Here is a 21,940-nt window from a genome sequence, read left to right as displayed (position 1 = left end):
CCCCTAATTTTCATCACTTTGTCTTCTTTAGTTCAGCAAACATGCACTGAGCACACACAATGTGCCAACTCTGTTCTAGGCACTGAGAGAAAAATATGAAGGGGATTGGTTCTTGCTCTCAAGGCATTTGTAATCTATTGAGAAGATCAGACAGGGCTTGGTTAATTTCTGTCCTCATCTACAAATTGAGAATAATAGGAGTACCTGTGTCATGTACTATTGAGGGGCTCAAGTGAGAATGACATAAATAGAGGGTTTGGCCCTCAGCAAGTGTTCAGGGAGTTTTATTATAACTGATATTGTTATACTCTTATTTCTTAACTATTTTGATATCACTTTATTTACTAGTACAGTTTCTAACTTCTTATCACATCAACTGCCCCTGAATGCTTTTGCTAAAACATAACTTTTCTTATTTTAAATATATATACATATATATATTTAGGAAAATATGTAATACAGAGACAAATATATAGAAGTAAATAAATATCACTCCCTTTACTCTTTAACATGTTGGTGAATATATTCCCGGATTTGTCTTTTTCCTCATATGGTTCATTTCCTAAGAAGAATTTAGAGTCTGAAATCTGAAGCCACTTTGTCCGGGGTGAAATTCCACTTCCACCACTTACCTTCAACAAAGTATTTCATCCTTCTCTGACCATGGATTCTCACATTTAAAACAAGATATTAAAATGGCTCTCAGCCCAAGACAGTTGATGCTCATTCCAAATGAACTGCAAGAGCAGGATGCAGGTTTGGCAAAGGAGGCAATTGACACTGGTTATGTGACTTAATTGTTCACCCATGGAAGTGAAATAAAAGACTTAGAGGCTATTAGAGAAGGAAGGAGAGAAATTTTGGAAAAGTAGTTGCTGCTCTGGGTCCTGCAAGCTCACAGTGGAAAAACAGTTGGCTGATCCCCCATTCACCTCAAATCAAGGCAGCAGCCTTTATAGAGAAGTCAGAGGGCATAACGAGTCTCCTGTAGTCAGGGAGACATGATGGACTAATCTGACCTGAGCCTGGGGGACCCTAAAATAGTAAGGGACAAGTTAGCTGTTCTGGTGGCAGAGGCAAACCCAGGTGGCTGCACTGAGGACCTTCCCTCCCAGAGTCTTCCGGAAGGACAAATTCATAAGTACTTCTCATGGGTCATCCATGAAACAGAGTCCTCATGGGATCATCCTAGAAGCTACCTGTGAGTCATCTAGAGAGGCGGGAAGATCACAGCTAAAAAAGGTAGAAATACCATTAGATGCCTTTGGCTAAGGAAGGAGTCATAAGTGACCATCTGAAGAGAGATGCTTTCATCAGCAATAAGGGAACCAAGGGCAACAGATGTGTAGGGAAGTGGGAGAACCCACCAACATTGCCACTGAGGACAAGGGTCAGTTTTAAACACCTGTTGACCCAGAGAGTGTCAAATCTGCTCTCCACTTTATCCTGTGCTCAAATAGCAACTTTCCTGCCTCTTTCACCCCTTCCTCCCCAATCAACTCTTCCCACCTACTCCCAGAGCTCACTCATCCAGGCTGGAATCATGTGTAAAGCATTGATTATGTACTGGACTAGACATATTAATTATTGACTATATAGCATTCTATTGAATGACAGTGGCCAAAAAAAATGCAAAAGTCATTCTAATTTTCATCTATGGAAATGAGTCCAGAGGAATAAATGTCAAAGGGCAGTGGTACAAATGAAGCTACTTTAAGATTACATCCCACAAATCATGTTTTATTCATCCTGTTGGCTACATTTCCCTCATGGTTTGTCATGTTGAATAAATGACACAATGCATGCAAAACACTTAGAAGCATGGCTGGCAAAATTATACTACCAGCAAACCATTACCATTTTGATTAGTGGCTTAATTATATCTATGAAAGTTTGAGGTTTAAAGTTCACAAATAGTTACATTTATATAGTATAATTTTAACAAAAGCTAGAATATAGATTTGTATATTTTTTGTCATTTAATCACAACCTGTGTCATTAAACATTTTCAAAAACAATTTTTTAATTATTAAATATTCTACTCCACAGTAATTGTTACAAATGATTACAAATATTCCACTCCACAGATAATTCAAGAATTGTTTTAAAATACAGCTCAGCCCTGCCCCGCTGGCATGGTTCAGTGGTTGAGCATTGACCTATGAACCTGGGGGTCATGGTTCAATTTCCAGTTAGGGCATATGCCTGGGTTGCAGGCTCAATTGCCAATGTGGAGCATGCAGGAGGCAGCTAATCAATGATTTTCTCTCATCATTGATGTTTCTGACTCTCTCTCCCTCTTCCTTCCTTTCTGAAATCAATAAAAATATATTTTTAAAAATACAGCTCAGCCCTAGCCAGTGTGGCTCCATTGGTTGAGTGTCATCCCATGCATCAAGGAGTCACTGGTTTGATTCCTGGTCAGGGCACATGCCCAGGTTTTGGGTTCAATCCCCACTTGGGGCACATGCAGGAGGCAGTTGATCAATGTTTCTCTCTTGCATTGATCTTTCTCTCTCTCTCTTCCTCTCCTTACTCCTCTCACTAAAAAAAAAAAATATCAATCGAAACATATTTAAAAAATAAAGGTCAGTCTAGCAACACTCTTCCTTTCTGGTCTTAAAACCCTTTATATCATGCTTCGATTAAGTCAGGATTTTTGCCTTATTCTGAACAGGAGCAGTAACTTTAGCATCTTAATTTGTTTCTCACACAATTCACCAGCTCTTTTTAAAATTCTACTGATCCTTCAAGACAAGTTTATATTCTATAACTTGCAAGAAGCCTCCCTGGATTTCTTTCTCTTCTTTCCCTACTTCCAAATGGAAATATTTGCTTTGCTATCTGCCATGGTAGAACTTGGTGGTTTCTTTGGCACCACTTATTTTCAGCTTTCTGAGATTGTTATTTGAATGTGTATCTAGATGATAGGCAGCTTAAAGGCAGAGAATATCCTTTTTCCTTGTGACATACATTTATTCACTAATATTTGAACACGCATACTAAATGCCAGATATGGCAGGATGAGAGACTTAAATAAATGAAATACAAGTTCTATCACCAAGGATGACCTTATCTGGTATGAAATATAGACTCAGTGGTCGGTTGTATTATTTTTCCCCCAAATATGTGCTTCCATTCCCTTTAAGAGGATTATATCCACTAACATTTAGACTTAATTATTGACTTGCTTGGTGTATCAGTTTGCTATTGCAACATAACAAATAGCTCCAAATCTTAGTGACTTAAAATAACAGTCATAAATTAGCTCATGATTCTGTGGGTTGATGATCTGCACTAAGCTCAACTGTGTGGCTCTTTAGCTGCTTTTACCTGGGTTCACTTGTGTGACTTCAGTCAGCTAGGGCCTCAACTGTGCTGGGTGGTCTAGGATGGCATCACTCACAGGGCGGGAGGTTAGTAGGCCATTGGCAAAGATGCCTTGATTATACCCTATGTACCCCTCCAGAGGTTAACTCGGAGTCATTTACAGGGTGTGCAAAGAGTTCCAGGAGCAACGAAAGAAGACAAGCCTTAACACGTAAGCACTTTTCAAATCTCTGCTTGTATCACTAAAATAATGGAATTTTCCTGATACCAGTGGAAACAGGAAATTGATGGCCATGATTTGCCAATTTTAACTGAAGTTATAAGAAAGCAGAAACTATGGATAGGCAGAAAGAAACTAATGAAATCAAGGAAAACACAGAGAAAATAAACAAGGAGAAGCAACCAACAGGAGGAAAACAGAGGAGAGAGCTGGATTTCAAGAGCGTTTAAGAACTCCTAGCAGTTTTGGGTATCATTTGAAGTTCAGCTTTACATTATAATAAATTACAATAAAGTCCCTTGTTCCTAACTGACTCAAGTGAGCCTCTGTTCCTTGTAACCAAATCGATTTGCTACAACAGGAAATAGTGCCAGGAGTGAGGTTGCATGGAACCAGACACTCATAAGAAATGCAGGGTTATTGGAATAGGCAATCAAGGAAGTGAGAAAGTCTTCAAAACCTAGGATAGAAGGCTAAGATTCTAGTTTAAATAGTAATGCATTGGTACCTTAAGCTACTACTATTTGTGGTTTCTTATGATTCAGACCAGCTCTATAGGTGAGTTTGGGGGTGTGGGTAGCCACAGGGCAGTTAAAGGGGATAGGATACACAGGGTGCAGGTATCAGATGAGTGCTCAAAAACAGCAGTGAGTGATTTCCATCGGTTGAAGAATGAGCTTTGTATCTGGGTTGCGCAGCCATCAGCAGATCTTTGGGAACACAGTGCAACCCAACTGAACGATGCCCTTCCTGCTTAGAGCTGACACAATGAGCCCATTGAAAAGCAAGTTTGAAAATGACCATATGCATTGCTGAATTTTAGCATGGGCCAAATTCCCAATATTAACATTTTCTATGACCCAGGTTAAGTATCTGATAGATAACAACTGAGACTTTGCCAACAAATGTGGGATATCTGAAAGATTTAGAGAGCTCTGCACACCTTACACTGAACACTCCCCACTTTAGCCCCTCCACTCCATCCCCATCCCCTCATACAAGCTTCTCTCTCCTCCTTAAGAATGGAGAGGGACAACATTGGTCCCCTAGATAACTTTTTACTGTTTTTGTGGGTCCCTGCTTTTCTTTACAAGAGGCTTCACCCTCACCTCTTTCTCAGAGAACTGCCCTCAGGCTCCTGGAGCCCACTTTAGGGAGTGCCTACAAGTGTATCTAAGCTTGCACACCCAATTCCAATATGTGGGGTGTTTTTCCCCCACCACCAAGCAATTCTCTGACACCAGCTGGGTGTCCTACATTCAAACTCAATTTTGACACTGATACTGTTGTAATAATCTGGTTATTATTTAACAGGAAACCAATAAAGGGAAGAGTAGATAATACAGGAATGCCATTTATATAGTTTTGCTTATTTAACACTCTTCAAGTCTGTTCTCTGCTGATGGATGGGGGAATGAACTGGACAAAGGTAGTTTAGACACATGCCCAGTTAAGCCTGAGTGAGGTGGGAATGTGCTTGTTTACCTATCAATCACACCTAAGAATAAGTCAGTAGCCAGAATGGGCATGATCACTGCAAGAATATTCATAGTTGTGGGTCATTGGTCTGATTTACAAAGGCAGAGCTTATGTTTGGTATTACAAAGCATTTGCCAGGTTCCCAAAAAGTTTAACAAAGAAAAGGAAAAACGGATGGGTGAAATTATGTCTATCCTTAAACTGTTTTAAAGCTTTCTTCCTAATAAATTAAATATGTGTTGAAAAAGCATTATCATTTGTCTTTGATGAAAAGACTACTGTTTGGAATATCAGAAAATCACTCAGAATTATATTCACACCAATTCAAATGAGGGCCTCGTCTTGGGATTTCCCACATCTGGTCCTTCTGTAACAAGAACAAGCATGGAAACGTACTGTGTTAAGGGTGCCATGAGCACACAGAGATGAGATTATCATTTTTTAAACAAAATTTCCTTTCATTTGGATTGGAACAAATTCTTGAATCCCGTTGTGATTAAGCTGAATGAGCACAGGTTTAAAACAGCAATTTCTACTGGAAAAATCCTTCTGGGTAAAATTGCTTTATAGAATGAGGGGGTGAGACACCCCATATCACAATATGACTTTCCCAACATCTTGTCTTTTTATTATCAACAACAAACATGCATCGAGCACTTGTTATACGTCTCACTGAATTGTATGCTGGACGTATTTTTTATGTCTATTTAAGGAGGATTTTACCTGTAAGTGCTTTTCAAGGCCATTGAAAGAAAGACAGTTTAGTTGCATAGGAGGGTCATATACAGAGGACAAAGGGACGCAGGCAAAGCAATATGCATGGAGATCTCCTCGACGTGGAGTGTGAGGGGGTTTGCTCAGAGCAGGGGGCCTCTAGTCCAGCTGTGTACAGGAGTCAGGTTGGGTGGGTGACCCAGGCAGCCACAGGCACCAATCCACCAACAGTTCTCATGCCTGTGGCCATGAGGTGAGCAGCATTCCCTTTTTACTTTATTTAATAAAGTCTATGTCCAAGAAACACACATTTTGGGTAGACCATGTACTCGCTCTGCAATTAGTTGGTTTGGGTTTAATGGTTACTCACCTCTCTGAGGACTCAGATCTTATCCCCAAATCTCCTCTTCTTCGCTGGATATTAGGGTCTACAGTGACATTCTTTCCTGGCTCAGCACCCATTCTTCTCTCTGAAGTAAGTAGCCCCTTGATTTGCCTTTGGGGAACTATGGCTATGAGCATCAGCATTACAGTTACAAGGCCTATGAGAATCTGTGATGTAGGAATTCAGAGTCTAAGATATGAAACTGCTGTTTCTGAGCCCTTATCAGGTGAGCGGCCTTGGGCAAGTAACTTACCCTCTCTGAGTTTTAGTTTTCTCATCTATAAAATAATAATAATAATAATAATAATAATAATAACAACAACAACAACACCTGCCTCCTGCTGAGTGTTAAATGACTGAATCTATGTGCCTGGCACACACTAACTGCTGAATCCAGGTTAGCGATGATCATTCTCACCGTTGTCATCAAGTGTGTTCTTGGTAGGAATGTCAGTGAATATGTCCTGACCTGTGCTGCGCCAGCACGGCCAAGGGTGAACCTGAGTGGGGGCAGTGAAGGATTGAGAAAAGACATACAAGAGAATGAAAGCTGGGACTCGGTGGGACGCTGTCCTCTCTGATGGAGAGCCTCTCTGATGGAGAGCTAGCGACAGCGCCACGGACTACAAGCCGTGTCTTTATTTTATAGCCGATGCCACGAGGCAAAGTAAGGGCGTGGTCAAGATGTTTACAATGTTTCAATCTACTCAATTACATGTGCCTGAACTCTATCAAGCCCACATTACTCAGGCACGTGGGGCCACGTGTTCGGACCATAGGTTCAAGCTTACAACTATAGCTGTTGGCTATAATTGTGCTGGGAGAGCTCTGCCCTCCAAGCTGGGACTTGCACGTGGCCATGAGAGGACTGTGCCCTCTCATTAGTCCAAGGCTTGATCCTGTCCAAATACTGTAGCCGCTCTCCACACTGACCATCCCAGGGGTTGGGCACATGACACACATTAGGCCAACTGACTATTTTTCTTGGGAACTTGATTCTTGTACCAAGTGAAAGAACAAAGAAATTCATGGAACCAATTTATCCTGGGATGGTGCTATGAGGACGCTGCCCACACATGTTTAACTCCTAGGTCCCTGGAAGCTTGAGTCCCTGTCCTTCCTACTCAGCATGTTTTGCTAAGTTATTTAGAATCTGTTCCTGTTGTTTGTAATCAAAGCACCCTAACCAACATAGGAACCCTTGGTAACATTGGGGGCACTGCCATATTTCTGTCTTTGATACAAGTCCCCTGATTGATGTGCTTGGACACATTCTCTGAAATGAGAAAAGGTTAGAGGGCTATGATCCCTAATGTAACTTTAAAGCCTTTGGCCAATAGCAGTGTGGTAGGCAGCAGAGATCACCCACATCCCCTTTGAGTAAAAGCTTGCTGCCCAACTGCGTAAAAGTTGACCCCAATACTAACTGGCATGAAACAATCCTTTAATTTGCTCATGAATTCTATGGGTGAGAAATTCAGAGAGGGCACAACAGGAACTGCTTGCTTCTACTCCAAAAGATCTGTGTCTGGAAGACTCCAGGGGTGGGGGCTAGAATCGTCTAACAGCTCATTTACTCACACAAACACATTTGTTGCTGTCGACTGAGACCCCCGCTGGGGATGTGGCCAGAACACTTACCTGTAGCCTCTCCCTGGGGCCTGGGCTTCCTCACAACATGGTGGTTGGGTTTCCAAAGGCCAGCGTGGGGAATCAGACAGAGCGAGGTGGGAGCTGTGTGGCCTTTTATCACCTGGCCTCAGAAGTCACACAGGGTTGCTTTTCCAGCAATCCATTTGTGCTCAGTTTCAAGGGGAAGGGAAATGGATGCCAGCTAATAGTAGGGGCGTGGCAAAGTTCAGAAGGAGGGTGTGAGGCCAAAAATATTGCATTGGACATTTTTGGAAAATACAAGTTGAGGGAATGGCATGAGCCAGGTAGGGTGAACTGGCCAGGGTCTAAGATACCTGAAGGGGTGGAAGATGATGCAAAAGGCCATAAAGCACCATGAAGGTTATTGCAGGAAGGAATTAGGGATTTTATTCTGAAATAAAGTTAGAGACCCTCTGCTGTTTAATGGGAGAGGTGGGATCCAAAATTCAAATTTGTGATCATCATTGTCATTTTTCCATGAAGACCAGATTCAGAGACACTGGTGACACCCCACGATCACAGGGCAGTTTAAACAGGTGTAGAGAAGCTATTCCTGCCTCCTGCCTCCCTGTCTGCAAGGGGACACTTTTGTCCCTGTTGTGCAGCAGCTCAGGGAACAGAGGGGTTAACACTATGTGCCTTGCTTGAATCCGGAGTCAAATGCCTCATTTGCATATCTCCCTGGTCCCCTGGGAGGAAACTGCCCACATCACCCCAGACTCTGTTCAGGTGAAATTGGGACTGGAGGTATTCACAGGCCCAGTTCATCGGGGAGATGTGTAGCCACGCAGCTCTCCCTGGGCTGCTATTAGTGCTTTATCTGAAAAGGCCAAGCAGCTCCTGTCCTGTAAATTATATCTCATTTCTTTAAAAAATGTGTGTGGATGGAGACGGGGCAGAGGGATGCAAGAGAGGAGACCAGGAAAGGGGGCCAGCAAGGAAGGGTAAATAGAGAAAATAAATGGACGTGGTGCATGCCTTTTGACCATTTTGCTTTAGTTTATTGATTTGGATTTCTCCCCCTACTCTGAGAGTAATCAATTTTTCGGTGGATGGGCAGAATACAATAATTTCAAGCAAACTCTTCAAATGGGTTGTCATTAATTTGCCTTTTGCCAGTCCTTGTTCACTCCGAGTAAGATGTGTTTAGCTTTCTCCAAGCGCTATTGGAGGTATACTCTGGGGATTTTCTGGGGCTGATTGGCACAGGGCAGGGAATGCAGGCTTGGGAGGGGGTGAGCAGAGCTGGTGCAGACTAATGAAGGCACTGTGTTTGCTCATCTTTACAGAGTCACTTATTACCACTAATTGGGAGGGACAGTTCAAATAAGCACAGAGGAGCAGTTATCACACAAGCGTGACATGGTTTTAAAGAGGCCTTCGAGACTCCCTAAACTCCTGCCGCAGGCTGGCTGGACGCCTGGGCCTCAAGGCTTCCAAGAGTGGGGGCTTTGTCGGGCACCCCATAGAAGTGAGCAGTCTTAAGAAAGCTCAGTTTGGCAAGTCATCTCAGGGAGCCACAGACAGACACGCAGCTGCCTGGGACACTTAGAAAGTCAACAGCTGACGGAAGGGGAGGACTTTCAACTTGGCTATAAATGGACCTGAAGATGTGATCAGAATTAATTTGCAGAACATAGAGGTTGTTTTCTTTAAAGGGCCCAATTGGTTTTAAAGAACATTCATTTGTATGAGCGTTCAAATATTAATAACCCGACATACATCTGCTAGGGTTCTGCCACCTTATCTTTCGATTATTTCCTTTGTAAGAAGACATTAATTTCCTCTCCAGTCCATTAAATAGATATGAGTGAATGCGTCACTCCTATCCAATATGGCCAATATTTCCAAATTATTTAGTTGCATTTGTGCCAACCAATTAGTCATTAGTGTTATCAAAAGACAATTGGATTTTCCAGATAGATGTCCATAAGGAAGGAGTCTCAACTGCCCTAATCCATTCCTTCTAGAAAGGTATAAAATGCCTATGATGGCACAGAAACCACTTAGGCACTAGGGACACAGCTGTGAAAAAAGTGAAGTCCCAACAGCCCTGAGTTTCCATTCCCATGGAAGGTGGGGACATGAGGAGTAAGCAAGTAATGAACAGATCATGTCAGATGAAGTACCATTCGGTCGTAAGTGAAATACTGAAAAGGTAGTATTTCACTTGGCTTTTCAGATGCCTCTGCTTAATCTTGTGGAAAACAAGATCGAGCAACACTGACAATGTAGCACACAGTGGGTCCCTGTTGAGGGGCTTCTAATTAAGCCTAAATTCAGTTGCCTGGTTTAGATACAGGAAATACAAAACCTTCAAATTCCAATGGTAGCCCCACCCTGAGGAAGTGTATGAGAGAGATCCCGGTGCTGTACTGTTGTCAATTGAGAAAATGTATCATAAGCCAAGGTTTTGGTGCAAAACCATGGTACATTTTATTGGGGCTGCCTTCGTCTCATTCTGTCTTGGTTCATGGTTATTCTCGTGATTTATGCTTTCAAAATACACATACATTATCATCATCATCTCACATATTCAAATGAAAACTTGTAGATTGTAGCACCTCATGAGGAAAAGAAGTCATTTCTTTTTCTCCTGAACACTGAAAATCACATTATCTATTTATGACATGCGCAAATGGTACTTCCTCTTTGAAAGTATTTTCAAGAAGGTTACAGACCTTCTCCAATGAAGAAAGCAGACCTAAAAAAGGAATAGGGGTTTATGAAATTCATATGAAGCCATTCCCTCAAACCTTTGCATTTGTTTTAAAATTTAAATTGGAATAATGCGCTATTAAATCAGACTAGTGGGTAAGCAGTCAAATGCTTTCCTGGAGAATGTAAGCCTTGGTACTTAACAAGAAATTAGGCTTGGGTTTCTCAGCATGAAAAATAGGAAATTATTTGCTGGGTAATATATTTCATTTTAGAGTTCCTGTGATATATTAAGAATGAATTTGTTGTTCATTGATACCTTTCAAGAGACCCCAACATAGGGAAAACAATGCCCCCTTCACTTCTGCATGAATGCGTTCAGTTCTTTTCTTCACATCTGGAAGTCGTTTATTTTGCCCTGAGACATCTGCAGGGGCTATTGACATATGATGGAGGCAGGGGAGCTGGCAAGCATGGCAAGACCTTGGACCGTCACCATTCTTGGTGAGGCCTGGCTTTGTTGGAGGCAAGAGGAGAACCCGCTTCCCCACTGGGTGATGAGTACAGGTTGACCAATTAAGAAGCCCAGTTGAATAGGCTTAAAACGCCTTTGCAGGGGAAAAAGGGAATTTATGTTGCTAAAATGAATCCTGCATTTTGAGGCCTAAAAGGAAAATATCTGTCTCAGCTCTCTGTGGGATTTCTTTTTTAATGGGTCTGAGCACACACTGTCTTTTTGTAGACAGGGATGTATATGTGTGTTTGAATAGATGTAAAACATTGAAATTGATTGTTTTAAAATAACTCCATGTGATGGCTGCTTTAGCCACTTTGAATTCTCATTGGTCAGAAGAGGTCTTTGGGAATCCACCACCAACAAACATTTGGGAGCTCATATCGGGAGCACCCAGCTGGGTGCTTTGGGGCAGCAAAGAACACCTGTTGATAAAGCCAGCTGGCCATTCTTCCTCTGTTTTCCCTAAGAACAGAGCATATGAAGTTAGCCCATGCCTCCTAGGTCACAGGCTAACCTGTAGGGTGGTGCCATGTTGAACGTGAGCGGTGGTGGTCCAAATAGGGAACTAAGGATGTAGGAAAGCCTTACTTACCAAACACCGGTGCCTCACTTGCTGAAATGCCTAAAATGCCATCCTTAGAACTTTATGTGGGTGGTAAGTAATGCCCTTTCCTAGCAACCTTATTTAGTATGCAGATACCCCTGTGAGGGGCAATTCTTGAGGTTGCTAAGAGTTTAGTGGGCATCTCTAGTATTGACAGCAGCTTAATAGGAAGGAAGGGAGAGCATGAGAATGCTACTTAGGGCTGAAGATTGGCTCAAGCTACTATACAAGAGCCTGCCCTGCTGAGGACCAAAGGAAGGGGTGTAAATGGCTGAGGAAAAGGAACAAGATTGTGACATGGAATAGTTCCCAATACAGCCAAATCGTTTCAGGCTTTCACGAAGCACACTCAAGGGAGGAGGGCAAGGGGAAACCGCCTGTTGAAATATTCAGTGGGAACTCAATAATGGTCATGAGGTAAAGGATGATTATGATGAGGACCAAAGTAAGCCACAGAGAAGGTAGCACCTCGTGGAGCCAAAGAAGGACACATTGAGATTGGGTCTTACCAATGAGCATGCCCCAGACTAACGCTAGTGTGATGAGTCTATGGTATTAATCACTGAAACCCAGTAGCGTCTTCCAGCCCCTGGGGAGAAATCATGTCTTTCAAAATCAGAAACCAGACCTACAAATATTGCTGAATATTGCCTACTGAATAACAGGAAGGAAGGGAGAGAAGGAAGCTGATGGGAGTGGCCTAGGACAGAGAGATTCAGAGGCATAACTTTGCAGAGTTTTCTTGTTTTGAGATAAAAGGAAAAGACACAGGGATAAGAGAGAGTGAGGCTGAGAGACCAAGAGTGAACTTCCGAACAGCTTACCAGTCACAGCTTAGCTGGAAAATTTCAAAAGCATTCATCCACTCATTTAACAATGTTTATCGAGTACTTAGGATATGCCAGCCACTGTTCTAGGCACTTGAGGTATATTTAAGAACCAAAGAGACAAAGATCTCTGCCCTTGAGGAGCTTACATCCCCGTAGGGAAGACAGACAGTAAATATCACACAGGGGAAAAGTACATAATGTCTTAGAGCAGTGGTCCTCAACCTTTCTAATGCCGCGACCCTTTAATACAGTTCCTCATGTTGTGGTGACCCCCAACCATAACATTATTTTCATTGCTACTTCATAACTGTAATTTTGCTACTGTTAATGAATCGTAATGTAAATATCTGTGTTTTCCGATGGTCTTAGGCTCTACAGCAGCGGTTCTCAACCTGTGGGTTGCGGAAAACACAGATATTTATATTAGGACTCCTAACAGTAACAAAATTACAGTTATGAAGTAGCAACGAAAATAGTTGTATGGTTGGGGGTCACCACAACATGAGGAACTGTATTAAAGGGTCGCGGCATTAGAAAGGTTGAGAACCACTGTCTTAGAGGGTAAAACACACCAAGAATAAAAGAGTGAAAAGATACAAAGTGGGTTGGGGAGTTAAAATTTGGCATGGTGATGGCTGGCCTCACTGAGTCAGGATGCAGCCAAAACATGAAAGAATTGAAGGAATGGGTCAGGTGTGGCCCTTGTGGCTCATACAGGCTGTCCGGTAATTCTCCTATTTCCAGTAGACAGCCATCGGTGGACTACTTCGGAATGAAAATTGTTGGTGTCCCCAGATTCTCTTCAGCCCCCTGTTACCCATTCTGTGAAAGCTACCACCTTCAGACAACCCAGCACCTCCACAGAGTGAAGGGAAAGCATTCTTTGAGAGGGTGACCTGAAGTTTAGAAAACCTTGATGATAATCGAAGTGTAATGAGACAGAAACATGTGACAGACTTGCTTACTAAGCTAGCAGTCAAACCCTCAACCAAAGTGGATTCTTTGTACTTCAGAATAACACCCAAAACAACCACAAATGAGCTTTTAGATACTTGGTTGAGATTTGTTTTGTTTTGTTTTGTTTTCCTAATTGAGTTTTTATTTTACAACTGTTTCCAGGACTGAACCTGCTCTTGTGATACCTTTTTAATTTAATTTTTATTTTTTTAGCTTTATTTCATTTTAACCAGTTGGTCACTACACTTTATATTAATTATACTTATTACTTATTTATATTTTCTCTTGGCAAAAGTTTTGTCAATTGCTCTATTTACAAAGTCACAAGTTTACTTGAAATAAGCAAGGTATAAATAAACCCAAAATTGGATAGGTCCTACAAAACCTTTATATCCCCAATTTTCTGAGATTGCCTTGATTTTAAAATTCTGTTCCCAACATTAACACAACCTAGAAATTCAAATGTTATCTCCCAGCCTGTAACTCACACTCAAGCAGCCTGGAAATTGGTTGCTGACCAAGTATGACCGACCAGCTGTCCTAATTTTTAGCTTAGAATATGTGGCCATAGGAGAGTTATTGTGTGTGCACGTGGACACATTCACTTGTCCATGTACTTTGTACTTTGTCCTTTGAGTCTTCAAACATATCTCAGGCTTCCTACTTCCCTTAGTTGGAAACAAGCCTGAAGGCTAATATCTCCAAAAGCTGAGATTTGGTCCCCAGAATCATGAATCCCCAGTTCCCACAAGCCTTTGTTTTTGCTGCTAGAATCTTTCCTTTGTTCGACTATAAGTAGAAAATACCCTTCCATCTATGTATCATTTTCAGTCCATATCTATCCAAAATGCTAGATAAGTCATCAAGTGTGTGGGTTGGGATACTCAAGACTGAACTTCAGAACAGCTTACCAGTCACAGCTTAGCTGGGAAATTTAAAAAGCATTCATCCACTCATTTAATAATGTTTACTGAGTACTTAGGATATGACAGCCACTGTTCTAGGCACTTGAGGAATATTTAAGAACCAAAGAGACAAAGATCTCTGCCCTTGAGGAGCTTACATCCCAGTAGGGAAGACAGATAGTAAATAACACACAGGGCAGTGATGGCGAACCTATGACACACATGTCAGCACTGACACACGTAGCCATTTCTGATGACACGTGGCCACATGCCGAGGATGAAACATTTGCTGCTCCTGAGGATGAAACATTTGCGACTAGAGTCTTGGAGTTAGTTTTTTCCTCAAAGTGACACACTACCCGAGTTATGCTCAGTTTTTTGGCGAAGTTTGACACACCAAGCTCAAAAGGTTGCCCATCACTGCTTTAGGGTATTATATCTAAACTAGAGGCCCAGTGCACAAAATTCGTGCATGGGTAGGGTCCCTAGGCCTGGCCGGCAATCAGGGCTGATCAGGTTCCCCGCCTCTCTGCCTTCCCCGACCCCTTCCCTTGCTGTCGATCAGTGCCTGCCAGCTAGGGGGAGTGGCCATGGGAGGTTTTGATCCCCAGTTTGGAACGTGCAGAAGGCAACCGGTCAATGATTCTCTATCATCACTGAGGTTTCTATCTCTATTTCCCTCTTCGAAATCAATCAAATACATCCTTTTAAAATTCAAGGTTTTTAGAGGAAGAAAGGTAGGGCAAGGGAGCTATTAAAAAAAAAAAAAGGTCGAGGGGCATTTGAGATTTTGCTCACATTTCAAATAGGATAACATAAGGTGGTCCTCCGGGGGTGACAGGTGAGGAGTGGCAGTGGACTGTGGGCTGAGGAACGGCCTGTAATGACTGAGAATGTCTGTGACAGTGACACCGAGTGTGCGTTGGGCCATCACTGGCATCATTCATCCTCAAGAGGTTTTGATTCCAGACGGGAGGAGAAACATGGAGATCAGTGCGTCTTTCTTAGCCTAGAAGATGACACGAGCAGCAGGAGTGGGCTGCCCTGCTTCCCTACAAATGTAAACAGTGTAACTGGACATGGACATCAGTCATGTGGCCAAATCAATGCCCAGCCAGCCCTGGTGGCTGTGTCCTGCCACTCTCTGGCTGTACTGCAGTACTATTGGCTGGGGAGGCTGAAGCCACGTCCCCAAGCACACATAGTATACAAAGGGGTGGGCAGGAAGCCGGAAGCCATGTAGCAATCCACCAACTGGCAGGCGGCCAGGGAGGAGCCAGAACCAGGGCCGGGCACCGCATGGCTCACGCTCATCCCAGCCACTGCCCCTGCTGCTGCCGCTTGGTAGTGCTGCCACGGATCACCAGCCATGAGCCTGGCTTCTGGCTGAGCAGCGTGGAGCGCACTAACCACCAGGGGGCAGCTCCTGCATTGAGCATCTGCCCCCTGGTGGTCAGTGCGCATCATAGCAACTGGTCGACCTGTTGTTCTGGTCATTCTGCCATAATGGTCACTGGGCTTTTATATATATAGATGGGTTCCCACCTGATTTTTGTCCTTCTCTATGTTTATAATCATTGCTCTTGTGGGGTAGTGAAGATAAGGCAGAGAAAACAGACTAATTAAATCTAATGGTACTTATAATGCCTTCTAGCATGAGGGAATATGGACAGTTTGAGCCTAGTTCAGAGAGAACACATTTTGTCAAGAGTTCTATAAATCGAAAACCCTCTTTCCATTGCAAGTGCCACTGTCCCCACTCAGGTTTGCCCATCATCATGATAACCTACCTCCATGACAAGCAGTGGGGGCACAGTTGGAAGAACTGGCAGGTGCCAGTATCAGTAGGTCTGATTGTACCATAGAATACACTTGTCTATGAAAGGAAAGGCAGACAAAACGACCTAAAATAAAAGGAAGTGAAAAATATTAACTGTTGTAAATTTGGCTGCAAACCCTCATCACTTATTCAGGAAGGGCTAAGAGTTCCCCCAATTCTGGTCAAAGCCCCTCAGTGCAGTTCTTCTAAATGGGGGTTGAGGGTGGGAGGAGGCAGTGCTTCCTTGCATCTTCCTCCTCCCTCCTTACAGTCCTCATTTCCTCCAGTGAAAATTTGGGAAAGTGTTATCTACATCACATGACTATCGTCAGGTTAAATGAGAGAGTATGTGTAAAATCCTCACACATCGCCCACCACAAAATCAAATTTAATAAATGGCGGTGGTGATGGTGATAATTCATGAGTGGAAGCCAGTTGTAATTATTTTAAACATTATTGCTTACTCCAATTCAATGATGCATTTATTTAGTACCTCCCCAAAACATCTGTGGGTGCACATGACAAAGGCTGCACCAATCAGGAAAACTCTGGACTGAGCAAGAAGGCGTGATTCCATGACAGGCATCTCCAAAATTTTCTCTGACTCCTTTGGTAAGGCCTTAATCCTGTGGAGCTCTCCTTCCCCATCTAAAAATGGGAGTGGCGATATCTCCCCTAACCTGCCTCATATATCCTTTATGAAGAGGTGAGAAAGTGAATTGAATAATCTTTTTTACACAAAATACACATCTACCTTCACTGATCTATCGATCTATCTATCTATCTATCTATCTATCTATCTATCTATCTATCTATCTATCTAAAAGCCTAAGCAACCGAACAACCGAACGACCAAATGACCAGTTGCTAAGATGCACACTGACCACCAGGGGGCAGACATTCAATGCAGAAGCTGCCCCCTGGTGGTCAGTGTGCTCCCACAGCAGGAGCACCACTCAGCAAGCTTACAAGTGGCAGCAGGTACAGCGGGGCCCAAATGAGCTGAGTGGAGCGGCGCAGGCTCCTCCCTGGCCGCCTGCCGCTTCGCGCACTACTACATCCCTCGGGGGATGTTGGACCGCTGGTTTCGGCTGGATCCCCAGGCAGCCTGCGGGGATTGGGCCAAAACCGGCAGTCCCACATCCCCTGAGGGGTCCCAGATTGCGAGAGGGCGCAGGCCAGACTGAGGGACCCCATCGGTGCACAAATCTGTGCACCAGGCCTCTAGTGGAATATATAAAATAATATATGACAACAAACTGAGAGCTCTGTGGTAAACCACATTTTCCCCGCTCAATCTAAGCATTTGACTCTGAGAACAATGTATCAGATGTCTCATCCCTGGAAATAGCCTTTTCCAGGTCTTCAAATTCAATTTCAACAAATATTTATTAAGTGCCTACTATGTGCCAGGCACTGTTACAGCAGCAAAATCAAATAGAATTGTTGGGACCAAGGGAATATCCTGTCTGCACAGTCCAATATGAGGGCCACTAGCCTGTGTGATTATTGAACACTTAAAATGTGGCTAGTGTGACTGAGGAACTGAATTTTAAATTTTGTTTAATATTAGTGAATTTTAAATTACAATTAAATGGCCACATGTTATAGTCACTACGTGACTGGACAGCGCAGGACTAGACACACTGGGGATTTGGCAATGAATAGAGCAGTGAAAAGTCTTCATCCTCTTGAAGCTTATGTTCTAGCGAGAGGGCGTGGGAACAGACAGAAATGTAAGTAAAATACCTAGTAAGTCAGAGAGTAAAAAGTGCCATAGAACAATAAAAATAAAGCCAAATGAAGTTAGCTGAGATCAGAATTCTAAAAGGACTAATGTATTTAACTTTTTTCATGACCAATGCATGCAGACTTCTCAGATTTTATCTTAGGTGCCACCTACAGCAAACTGTCGAGTCCAGAGCACATAGTGTTTGAATACATCCATGAATCAGGTGTCTGATTTGGAGGGTTGCTTTTATCCTGCTCAACTCTATACTCAAAATACACCACTTCTCACTTGGTACAATAATCAGAAATAATGTGTAGCTTAATGAAACTTCTCCATTAAAAGGTTTTGGAAATAATATATGAAATTAATGGTTTACAAGAATAGTTTTAGACACTTGAAAACATAGCTAACCTAAAGACCTCCAATGCACCATGAATACATTCATTCCCAGACTAAAAATGAATCCCAAAATTGGTTTTGATTTTTATTTAAAATTCAAATGTCTGATGTCCTTAAATTGAACACATGATATTTTAAAATATCTATATCAGCCTCCAACATCTGCAGATAGCGATTTGCATTTTGAAATTGGCTGCTTGAAATGAACTAGTACCAGCCCTGCCACTCTTCCTTCCCTCCCTCCAGTTCGTTAATGAAATGCGAGAGGTCAGCCCTTTGTCCTTAAATTAGTTCCCATAAAAATCTTTTTGTACTTTGCAGCTTGTTGTGATGTCTTGAGGCTGAAGGAAATGTTGCCATTAATTATGTCTTTGTTGAATATGGATATCTATTCCTAGTTAGTTGAACAGTTTCAAACAAAATTAGCATCCAGCGACACTCGTGCTAGCATTGGGTTGGTTATCAAGAATATTTTTCTTTTCTTTTCTTTTCTTTTTTGTCCTTTAAATTTTTTTTTTAAATAGCTAAGAGAATGCTCTTTGGCAAGTGTGTATTATCTAATATGTTCAGCTTTCAGTTGCTACTTTTTTCAAGATGAAGATGAGCTTAATTGAGGTTGTCCTTTTAAGTTTGTAGAGCCCTTCAACATCTCACACAAAAGCATCTAGAGGCTTTTCATTTGTCTTGAGTATGTTTCAGATGTACAAATATTATTTACTTTAAACTTCAAATCAAAAGGTGCACCGTAACTGTTTTAAATAAAACATTAGTCAAGGCTGAAATATATATAAATTCAAAACAAGGCTAGCCCTCCTCCACCCCCCCCCCTTATCAAATCATTTATTGGAAAGGAGCATACATATTGAAGGAATTGTTTAGCAATACACTTCAAGGAAGCAAACGCTTAATAAAGGAATTTATTTTCAGTTCTCCAAAGATAAATATTACAAACCCATCTACAGCTATGAAGTCAGTTTTCTGTTTCAGACGCTTCTGAATGTTGGCTTGAATAAGATGGGGTAAAGCTTGCTTTTGAATAAATGAAGTGGATCAGTGAAAGGTACCCATGTGCTCATCTATGGGGGCATTTTGAAGAAATGAAGAAAAAAAAATCAGCTACTGGCTAAGCTGTAAAAAGCAGTTTGTAGTATGAGAGTCATGAAGGATAATGAACAGGACTCCAGTCCTGGGAGGGGAACCCTATTTTGTGAGTATTTAAATCACACATTGAAAATTATAATACATCCTAGGGAACATGGAATAAATTGTAAAAAATAGGCTAAGATCTCTTTTTGTTTTTAGTAAAAGAAAAAAATAAAGCCCAAATACTACATAAAGTAGATTAACAAGGTTAGGAATAAAATTCTCAAACAATTCAGTGAAAAGGTAATTATTTCCTATTGTAGGAAAGACAAAAGATATGACTCCCTTTTCCCTCTAAATGAGGGGCTTGTTTAATATATTTGAAATATTTTGAGGTGGTTTTATTTTCTTTCATTTTCCTCCAGCTTCTTTCCTGAATGTGGAACCAGAGTGTTCCTTGTTGTGAAGCATTCCGGGGAAGAGTCGCTAACCTTGTATCGCTTTTAAGTGTAATATACATTTTTCTTTTTAAATGGGAACTCATAATGACATTGTGTAGAAGGGGATTCCAGGCCCCCTGATTATCACCATGTCTCCTTGAGCTGCGTCTCCGGGAAAAAAAAAAAAAATGTGAAGGAGATAGCTCTCTGGAATGAATAAATTCTGTAGCTGCCTGTAATTATTTATTAAAATAGATTAAAGAAATAGGCTGAAAAGGGATCCACTACCCATGTTAGAGATAACATAATAAGAGCACATAGAAAGGGAAAATTAACACTAGGGAGGAAAGAATGTTAGATATGTGTGTGTTAAAAAATACAGCCATCTCTACATTGTTGGCTTGCACGCAGACTCGCCCCTGGGTTTTTTATTTAGCAGGGTGGGCTGTGCTAATGAAAACGTGGGTTTCTAACACGGATGTGTATGTCTCTAATTAACATTAGAATTGAGTGGTAAACATAACCAGGAGAGAATTCAAGAGAGAGATGGGCTAAAGGGAAGCCAGCAGGGGGAGGGCAAGGAGGCGGGTTCCAGAGAAGAAATCGGTCAGTCCTTGTTCACATGGGCTTAATTTTATCACTTGAGTCAAAATTGGAAACCCGTTTTCTAGGACAATCGCTTCTGTGTTTAGTGGGCACTGTACTTCCAGGCTCCTTTTATTGCGGGAGAATTTTATAAACTTAGCACACCATCATCAAACCATCTTGGGGGTCAACTTTCCACTTGTGCTTCTAGCTCTTACGCAAGTACATTTATAGTGTCTTCTAATATATAGGATTTATCTTCGTTTCTGAGAAGAGCTTTTAAATGTAATCCCTCGCTGGAGTACTAATTTGTTCCTTCATCTTTAAAACAGTACTTGCGATTAACTTTCATCAGTTGCAGTAGATTTCTTTAGTACAGCCCCTCAAGAAATGTAGGTTTGTGTTAATTTTTTGTTTTGTTTTCTTGCTATTGTTATTGTGATGGCTGGGAGGAAAAATTTTGATAATAGATGCTGGTAATTATTAATGTGCTTCTTTTTTAATTCCAAAAATATAAGTGAAGATGATATTTGTGGACAGTTGCTTTAAAATAGTTCAAATTATATTTGACTAAAGAAAACAAAAACTACCACCTTTAAAAAAAAAGACTTTAAAATATTTTTATATTTTGCTTTTTTTTTATTCTGGCTTTTCCCATGATATTTGAGTGTATGAAAAACAGTTGCTTATGTTATAGGGAAATACACTTGCTTATGTTCTAGGGGAAAAAAGATTTTTCTAGGAAAATAAACATTTTTCCTTTTGTTATGTTTTTGGGAATGATTTATCAAAGTAATAAAATAACTCATTGGGAAAGCTGTGTTATCTGTAAAAATAATCAGTATTTTGCTTCCTTTCATACTTATAAGGCTAAATGTAACAAAGATATTGTGGAGACCAAAAAATGTATTAGAATCCTTTAACCATAAGAATACTTCTGAATGTCTATAAAGCTAATATGTAACCACTTTATTCAACAAATTTCATAAAGCGTGTGTGCTTTTTCTTAATATTTCATGCTCAGCCCCCAAAATTGTCCAAAGAAAATGTACAATTCCTGCACAATATCTGTCTTTGTTAATTTGTTAGGAAACAAATGTATGAACATATCCAGAGAAATGCTTTGGATTTATTCTTCTAAAATAATGCATGTTACATATAGAGAGCAGTGGAACTCTATTTACACGTGGACAGAAAGCAGACCTCCAGTGTCTCCGTTCAGAAAATGAAGAGAACTTGTAAAAATGTACAGCTGGAAATGTCATTCTAGTGGATCTCCTCATCGCAAAGTTATTACCGTGTGAATAGCGTTCATTAGCTCTACCAATATTGTGCTTCTGTTTATCTGCCCATTACCATCTTAACAAAGTAAATCATTCCTGTTCTCCCCAGATCGCACCCCTTCCCCCGCCCTCTGAAAACCAACATTTGTTACCCATAAACAGGGATGCTCGCTCCGTGATAAGTATAATAGCTTAAATTGAATTTTCCTCAGAATGATTTAGTGAATACTGGAACACATTTTTACTTTGTTGTTTAGATTCAAGAAGGCATAAAATCTCTGCCATCTATTTATCATGTAGTTATTTTAATGTAAACATGTGTCCATTTAGATGAAGTGTTTTCATTA

Source organism: Eptesicus fuscus, chromosome 12 (genome assembly GCF_027574615.1).
Source record: "Eptesicus fuscus isolate TK198812 chromosome 12, DD_ASM_mEF_20220401, whole genome shotgun sequence".
Classification (NCBI taxonomy): Eukaryota; Metazoa; Chordata; class Mammalia; order Chiroptera; family Vespertilionidae; genus Eptesicus; species Eptesicus fuscus.
This window is presented reverse-complemented; position numbering follows the sequence as displayed.